This window comes from Triturus cristatus, chromosome 7, assembly GCF_964204655.1.
Source record: "Triturus cristatus chromosome 7, aTriCri1.1, whole genome shotgun sequence".
Lineage (NCBI taxonomy): Eukaryota > Metazoa > Chordata > Amphibia > Caudata > Salamandridae > Triturus > Triturus cristatus.
The window spans coordinates 989,802,392-989,811,523 of record NC_140590.1 but is presented as its reverse complement, the minus strand read 5'-3'; the positions used below and the strand labels follow the sequence as shown (position 1 = coordinate 989,811,523).

Sequence of the window (9,132 nt, the reverse complement as noted above, 5' to 3'; positions counted from 1 at the left end):
CGTTAGGGGAATCTCAAAAAAGAGAGTTTCCCAGGGACCAGAAAGGACTGGGTGTCAGATATTTATCAAAAAAAGATTCCTTTCTGTGTATTACTCTTTTAGTTGGTGACCATGAGGCCTACACATTTAGATCAATAACCTTTGATTTTTGACTGTGACACTGGACAAATATTATTACTCCAGACTAGAATATACTTTTTGTTACTCTCAAAATTTATTTTTCATAGGAAAACACTTATGTTCAATAAAATCATATTTTAAAATTGCATTCAATATATACTCTGATTGGGTGCTCTGGTACAGTCTTATATATGCTATCTAACAATTCCGTATTACGGTATCTATCTCAGAGTCACACACACTTCAAATCATGTACTTTCAAAATTGCAAATTAAATACTACACAAATACATTTCATATGCTTTAAAAAGTCCCACTGTCGACGCGTTTCGGTGCATAGGTTACAATAGTAGCACCTTCCTCAGGACGGACGAGAATTTAAAACCAAAGTTTTGTTCTTCTTTCTAAAAAAGAGAATGCATATAATTAATACCATTTCCCTATGGAGAGTTGATTCTAGTTCTGGGCTATGCTGTTAGTGTCACTTATACATATTGTCTGCCCTTACTTTAAGTGTAGGGGTTGAAGTCCTTCTGTGGGTGTTCAGGACGACTTTATCACCTCTCAACTTTTGTGATTTTAGACCACTTGCATCATAGTCAGTGGAGTCATAGAATTCTACAAAAAGAGCATGGAGTTATTTCACCATACTTTTTGAGCCTATTAGCCTATTCTCATGCTGTTAAGCAAAACACTTACTTTTAAAAAGTCACGTTGACACATGTTCAATGGTGTCTTAAAGCAGGTACGTCTTTCGATATGCACCGCCTGTATTCAATTGTTTAGCTGTGCCTGTAAGGTACATAGATAGTGCTATATACTTCAAATAATGATGTCATGGCACTGGTGTTTATTCTCAACAAATACATCCATATACCTACCAATAGGTTTTTCGCCTAATGTTTAAGTTCAGGCTGTCCTTCCCTGCACCTTTTCAAGTGGTGTCCTGATACCTGTACCGGAATAACATGACGTTCAATTTAAGTGTACAGTTATCCATAGATCATGGCTTTAGACATCTACCTATCCCCTACTCCTTCTAAATTAGAAAGGGGTTCAGTACATACCAGTTAGAGCCTGCAATATCTTGTGGCAGCCTGAATCTTGACAACGCTGTCTTCTTTTCTTTAAGCGCTGTCAGCCACACTGTAGGTTTTCTTGGGGGTATTTTTACTTTTACTCCCAACCTGTGTATTAAAAGTCATATTGGAGGAGGTTTTATTTAGATCCTCGCATAGAAGAATCTTCTTATCGCATTCCCCAGATTTTGCCAAATTTGCTAATTACAAGTATGTCCTCTACTCTCATTGTCACTCATGCTGTTTTAAAGCAGTGCTGAGGTGTACTTTAATATTTCTTTATCAGAGGTAACTAACAGAAACCGTGCCCTGTTCGCTTTGCAGTGCTACAGCGTTAAAAGCGATTGTCACAAGCAGCCCCTCCCTAGAGCACTTGCTTAATGACCCTCCCTAGAGCACTTGCTTAATGCAAGCTGATAGACTAAGGTCTTCAGAAAAGGAGTACCACAACTTTCCCCCTTTCCTAGGATTTCAGTCTTGGAATCCTGCATAGGAGAAAAGATTCTCTCCCTCACTCTACATACATTCGAGTGCCCAATGCTTACTCAAGTCTTCTATCCATCTAGTTTGCACCAAAGCGGTCCTTACCTTTAAAAATCGGCGAGCCTGCTAGTCACAACGTCCTGCTTCCACCGCAACTGGTGAATGCAGTCGTTTGTGCAGGCTTTAAATACCCCTAGGCATACTTAATTGGATGCCTATTACCTGCCAAATTGGTATTTAACATTCAATTAAGGTAGCCGTCTATCGGCGCCATTTTAGTAGTTTTTTGCATCAATCCTTTAAGGACTACAGGTCCATGGGTTCAATCCCGGGTCCTCCTGTTTGCCGAATTTTAAGCTGGTGACTATTATTATTTCTGATTTGTTTATAACACTGTCCCCTTTTCTTTTAATATTGTAAACTTCCTCCTGGGCACACCGGTTTGTTCAGACCGATTTTCGATCGAAAATCGGTCTGAACAAACCGGTGTGCCCAGGAGGAAGTTTACAATATTAAAAGAAAAGGGGACAGTGTTATAAACAAATCAGAAATAATAATAGTCACCAGCTTAAAATTCGGCAAACAGGAGGACCCGGGATTGAACCCATGGACCTGTAGTCCTTAAAGGATTGATGCAAAAAACTACTAAAATGGCGCCGATAGACGGCTACCTTAATTGAATGTTAAATACCAATTTGGCAGGTAATAGGCATCCAATTAAGTATGCCTAGGGGTATTTAAAGCCTGCACAAACGACTGCATTCACCAGTTGCGGTGGAAGCAGGACGTTGTGACTAGCAGGCTCGCCGATTTTTAAAGGTAAGGACCGCTTTGGTGCAAACTAGATGGATAGAAGACTTGAGTAAGCATTGGGCACTCGAATGTATGTAGAGTGAGGGAGAGAATCTTTTCTCCTATGCAGGATTCCAAGACTGAAATCCTAGGAAAGGGGGAAAGTTGTGGTACTCCTTTTCTGAAGACCTTAGTCTATCAGCTTGCATTAAGCAAGTGCTCTAGGGAGGGTCATTAAGCAAGTGCTCTAGGGAGGGGCTGCTTGTGACAATCGCTTTTAACGCTGTAGCACTGCAAAGCGAACAGGGCACGGTTTCTGTTAGTTACCTCTGATAAAGAAATATTAAAGTACACCTCAGCACTGCTTTAAAACAGCATGAGTGACAATGAGAGTAGAGGACATACTTGTAATTAGCAAATTTGGCAAAATCTGGGGAATGCGATAAGAAGATTCTTCTATGCGAGGATCTAAATAAAACCTCCTCCAATATGACTTTTAATACACAGGTTGGGAGTAAAAGTAAAAACACCCCCAAGAAAACCTACAGTGTGGCTGACAGCGCTTAAAGAAAAGAAGACAGCGTTGTCAAGATTCAGGCTGCCACAAGATATTGCAGGCTCTAACTGGTATGTACTGAACCCCTTTCTAATTTAGAAGGAGTAGGGGATAGGTAGATGTCTAAAGCCATGATCTATGGATAACTGTACACTTAAATTGAACGTCATGTTATTCCGGTACAGGTATCAGGACACCACTTGAAAAGGTGCAGGGAAGGACAGCCTGAACTTAAACATTAGGCGAAAAACCTATTGGTAGGTATATGGATGTATTTGTTGAGAATAAACACCAGTGCCATGACATCATTATTTGAAGTATATAGCATTATCTATGTACCTTACAGGCACAGCTAAACAATTGAATACAGGCGGTGCATATCGAAAGACGTACCTGCTTTAAGACACCATTGAACATGTGTCAACGTGACTTTTTAAAAGTAAGTGTTTTGCTTAACAGCATGAGAATAGGCTAATAGGCTCAAAAAGTATGGTGAAATAACTCCATGCTCTTTTTGTAGAATTCTATGACTCCACTGACTATGATGCAAGTGGTCTAAAATCACAAAAGTTGAGAGGTGATAAAGTCGTCCTGAACACCCACAGAAGGACTTCAACCCCTACACTTAAAGTAAGGGCAGACAATATGTATAAGTGACACTAACAGCATAGCCCAGAACTAGAATCAACTCTCCATAGGGAAATGGTATTAATTATATGCATTCTCTTTTTTAGAAAGAAGAACAAAACTTTGGTTTTAAATTCTCGTCCGTCCTGAGGAAGGTGCTACTATTGTAACCTATGCACCGAAACGCGTCGACAGTGGGACTTTTTAAAGCATATGAAATGTATTTGTGTAGTATTTAATTTGCAATTTTGAAAGTACATGATTTGAAGTGTGTGTGACTCTGAGATAGATACCGTAATACGGAATTGTTAGATAGCATATATAAGACTGTACCAGAGCACCCAATCAGAGTATATATTGAATGCAATTTTAAAATATGATTTTATTGAACATAAGTGTTTTCCTATGAAAAATAAATTTTGAGAGTAACAAAAAGTATATTCTAGTCTGGAGTAATAATATTTGTCCAGTGTCACAGTCAAAAATCAAAGGTTATTGATCTAAATGTGTAGGCCTCATGGTCACCAACTAAAAGAGTAATACACAGAAAGGAATCTTTTTTTGATAAATTTTTTGATAAACACCCCGTTAGGGGGCCCCTCAGTCTTGTGAAGGAGGGGTGCGAGAAGACTTCTACGAAGCTTCTCCGGGATGTGGACCGCTACATGCTGGCATTCCGCAGCCGGATGGCCAAGCTGTGGAAGGAAGCCTCAAACAACCTGGAGGCTAGTCAAGCCGTCATGAAGGAGTGGTACGTCCGCAACGCTCGAATGGTGGAGTTGGATGTTGGTCATGTGGGTCATGGTGCGCGGAGAGCTTAGCGCCCTCCAGGACCGGTGGACTGGACCGTACGACATTGTGGAGAAGAGAGGCCAGATCACTTACGTTGTCGGCCTCAAGACCCCCCGACAACCCCATCGGGTGTTCCACATCAACCGCCTGAAGCCGCACCATGAGCAATCAGAGCTTGCTCTCCTTATGCTGACGGATAGGAGCGAAGAGGAAGAAAGCAAGCCTCTTCCGGACCTTCTGGCGGCCCAAGAGAAGGATGGATCGGTGGAGGGAGTGATCCTCTCCCCATCCTTTACCCCTGAGCAACAGAGGGACTGCCACCAGGTCTTGGAGCAGTACGCCTCGTTGTTCTCCCTCACTCCTGGGATCACACATCTGTGTACCCATGACGTGGACACAGGGGACAGCCCGCCCGTGAAAACCAAGTCTTACCGGCTGTCCGACAAAATCAAGACCAGCATCCAGAGTGAGGTGGCCAAGATGTTGGAGCTGGGGGTGATTGAGCCTTCCAGCAGCCCTTGGGCTAGTCCGGTGGTGTTGGTGCCGAAAGTGGCCCCACCGGTCACCACACCGGAACTTCGGTTCTGTGTGGATTACCGTGGCTTGAACTCCCTGACCAAGACGGATGCTCACCCGATCCCTAGGGCGGATGAGCTTATCGACCGACTGGGAGCAGCTCGGTATCTAAGTACCATCGACCTGACAGGATATTGGCAGATTGCTATGGCGGATGGAGCCAAGGAGACTGCGTTCTCCACCCCGAGGGCCACTTTCAATTTCGGGTGATGCCCTCAGGCTCAAGAATGCTCCAGCCACTTTCCAGCGGTTGGTCAACCAGGTGCTTTCTGACCTAGAGGCCTTCTCAGCTGCCTACCTGGACGACATAGCTGTCTTCAGCAGCAACTGGGAGGACCATCTGGAGCACCTCTAGGAGGTGCTACAGGCTCTACAACGGGCTGGCCTAACCATCAAGGCTAAAAAGTGCCAGATTGGACAGGGATCTGTCATCTACCTGGGACACCTGGTGGGCAGGGGTAAGGTGCAACCCCTTCAGGCCAAAATTGAGACCATCTTGGCCTGGGAGCCCCCCAAAACCCAAACGGAGGTTCGAGATTTTCTCGGCCTCACGGGTTACTACCGCTGGTTTGTCAAGGGGTATGGAACGATCATGGCCCCCCTGACTGAATTAACCTCTAAAAGGCAACCCCATAAAGTCATCTGGACGGCTGCCTGTCAAGAGGCATTTGACACCCTGAAGCACGCGTTGTGCACCGCTCCGGCCCTAGGTCTCTGGGCGCCTTACCATTGCCAAACAGTGCTGAGGTGCAGGTGCTCTCTCCTAACAACATGGCTGCCACAGGCCCCTGTTACTGCGGAGTGGCCATTGCATACATGCACTAGTGGTTAGGAGCAGGCTGGGACATCTTGATACAGTATCATTACCATCCCGCCTTTTTGTCCCATATACAGTTATGTGGAAGCTCCTGGACCTTCCAGTCCTGGGAGGGATTATGCTTTGCCTCCTTTACAGGAGGGTCACCTGACCTGGGAGTATAAGAGGAAAGGAGGGAAACTGAACTAGTCAGTTGGGGCACCACTGGACCTGGGGGAACCTCTGCCGGAGCGTAGGCGGTTGGGCCTAGGGGAGAAACCTACACTACTGGGACTGACTGAGACTAGGTCCTGCTGTACCCAAGTTAGATGAGGGACTCTGCCTGCCTGCTGATCTTGCCTGGTGAGGGGGAAACCCAGGGGACCATCTCCAGTGTGCTGCAGAGACCCACCCTGCCTCTGATGCCTGCCAACTCAACCCCTTCTCCCCCTCATAAGCCTGCCAGGGAGACCTGCCATCTTCTTTCCCCTCTAAGAGGAGTGCTGCCCTGGAAACGTGGACTGTGTTGTGAGCCCTATGGGGACTACAGGTAAAGCGCTGTGCCCATCTAGCGCTGCCCTGCCAGAACTGTGCTCCCCGAGGAAAGGGTCACTCCTGCTAGTCCCAAGCGCTGTGTGGCCTCTAAGCGCTACTTGCCCTGACTTCACTAAACTGCCGCCGTGCCTCTCCCTCCCCTGCTGTGGCTCCCAAGCGCTACGGTCTCGAAAGGCTGTCAGCCGTCACCGCCGCAGCCCAGGATTCGGCGAAGTTACCGCTGTGTTCCCTCCAAGCGATAACTGCTGAGCGCTGTACCCTCTATGCGCTATATGCCCCCAACTCACTGCCACGGCCCGGGTACTTGCCGCCACCACGATCGCATGTTGTAACCTCACCGCCGCGGCCCCCAAAGCCTGTAGAGGGCCGCCGCGGTATTGAGGAAGCCTGCAACAGATCGGCGAAGCCAGCGCGGCCCTTATCATGTGACGGGGCGCTGGCCGCGTCACCAGCCACGCCCCCGCCAGTGCCGCTAGCCATTGGGCGAGGCCGCCGCACCCCCCAGCGAGCCACGCAGGGATTGCCCGCTGCGGGTGCGACCTTTGAGACCTGCGTCCGGGGGGATCCCGGGACGAAGAAGACACCGTGGGCCGAGACCGGCTCCGAAACCCCCGGCCTCACCCCTGCCACAAGCAAGTGTCGCGTGGAGCCCGCTTTGCCTGTGTGGGCTCCCGCCTGGTCTGGAGCCCCCCCCACTGAGAGGTAAAACCCCCTGGGGGAGGGCGGAGTGACTGCGGGAATCGCGGGGGCTGCCCAGGAGGTTCCATCGTCTGGCGAGGCAGCCACGCGTGCTCCCCTCCCCTCCAGGAACTGAAACTGGGCCTCGGGGCCCCATGCATACCATATTATCCTACTGCTGGCTAAAGCGAATATAGGGCTGCCCGCGAGAGGGAAGTGAGAGATATTCATGCTATGGTGAAGTTGAACATGTAAACTGTTACCCTAAAGTTGCCTGCACCGGTTACCTGCCTAAATTATTTGTTGGCATGAGATTACCCCCTTGATTCGCTAGTTTGACCGTGTTGCTGCCCTGCGATTTAATGACCAGGAATTAATTAATTGTTGTACTGGAATGCACTGCCTTATTCACAGGAATGAATTAATTGTTGTACTGAAATGCACTGCCTTATTTGCAGGAATGAACTAATTGTTGCCCCAAAATGCACTGTTCCAGCTAACTGAATAAATTAATGGATGCCCTAAAATGCCCTGTTTCATCTAACTGAAGGGACTAGTTGCTGTCCTGCGAATATCTGTCTAGTTACTTGAATGAATTGACTGCTGCTTTGGATTGCCTTCATTATCCCTGAAATGAATTGGTTCACCCCGATTTGAAATAGATAAAGAATCTTGTTTTTCTTTACCAAACAACCTGGTGTGGTGTCCTTCATTGTGTGCGCATGGCTGAATCCGTGTGAGTGAGTGCTGCACAACTACTTTACACATTGCCTTCGGGTGCCTTCCTACCTCGCGCCAAGCTACCGTTTCGGAATCGGTTGACCCCAGTTCTAACAATGACCAAGACACGTCAGCCCTTTTAGCCGAATTAGAATCTGTAGGCCTCTTGCAACTAGTGACTTCCCCCACACACTCCACCGGTCACACACTGTTCTCCAACAATCAACAAATCTCCTTAGAGAACGTCCTCCCGGTGCCATGGACACACCACTGCACAGTCCTTTTAGACATCCAAACTAAAACAAATACCCCCCTCATACCAACTTCTTTCCCCCAGGCAGTTCAAAGCGTGGAGTAACATTGCACCGCTAGACTTTAACTCCCACCTGCTCTCCACCCAGCAAGACCTGCCACACAACCCCGGACTCGCAGCCAACAACTACACACATTGGCTCCAGAATGCAGTTAACACAGTGGTCCCCCTCAAAAATGTATCCAACAATAGAAAGACTCCATCCGGCCCCTGGTTCTCAGAGACACTAAGACTTGAGAAACAAAGATGCAGGTACCAAGAACGGCGTTTTCGCCGAAACAACAATTCGGCCCATAAAATCCTCTATAGAGAGGCACTCACCAATTACAAAAGCCTCTTAATCTCTGGGAAAAGCAATTACTACCTTAAACAAGTTGAATCAGCGCAAGTTTCTGTCAAACAGATGTACCAGGTAGTTACCAAGCTATCAGGACAAGGGACCAAGCCCCCATAATCGCCTCCCAAACACTCTGTAACTCACTGGCAACTACTTCCAAGAAAAAGTCAGTCACATCTACGCCAATTTCCCAGCCCACACTACGACCGACAACCCCACAGGATCTCCCAGCGAAGACAAAAACCCTCCCCACCCTTGCAAAATGACCCCAACTGACGAACAAACCTCTCCCACACTAGAGGAGTTTAGTCAAGTCAGGACAGATCTCTCATCTAATTACCACAGTCAAATCTGGATCCTCCAACGTCCCTTGCCCCCCTTCAACTCTCAAATTGATTCCCGACATCATAGGCCTTAACCTAGCAAACATCTGCAAATCGATGTTCAGGACAGGCTTGTATCCTTCCATCTGGAAAAAAGCCGCCATCAAGCCCCTACTAAAAAAGTACAACCTCGATCCCACAGATACTAAAAGCTACAGGCCTATTGCCTGTCTTCCATTCCCAGCAAAAATCGCCGAAAAAATCATGAACATACAGTTAGCACAATTTATCGACGAAAACAACCTACTTGACAACACCCAATTCGGCTTCAGAAAGGGCCAATGCACTGAAACGGCTCTCATTAAGGCATCCGATGAAATCAGGAA

The 9,132-nt window shown here is 47.1% G+C and overlaps 2 long non-coding RNA genes across 2 annotated transcripts; one reads left to right on the top strand and one right to left on the bottom strand.

Annotated features, from left to right (window-relative positions):
• Nucleotides 1-212: 212 nt before the first annotated feature.
• LOC146810973 (uncharacterized) lies at nucleotides 213-892 on the bottom strand. Its single transcript, XR_014965762.1, has 3 exons — nucleotides 819-892; nucleotides 628-737; nucleotides 213-523 (listed from the first exon to the last, which is right to left on the bottom strand). It is a non-coding gene; the product is annotated as an uncharacterized LOC146810973 (long non-coding RNA).
• Nucleotides 893-2,288: 1,396 nt separating this feature from the next.
• On the top strand, nucleotides 2,289-4,074 carry LOC146810972 (uncharacterized). Its single transcript, XR_014965761.1, has 3 exons — nucleotides 2,289-3,468; nucleotides 3,550-3,659; nucleotides 3,764-4,074. It is a non-coding gene; the product is annotated as an uncharacterized LOC146810972 (long non-coding RNA).
• Nucleotides 4,075-9,132: the final 5,058 nt, after the last annotated feature.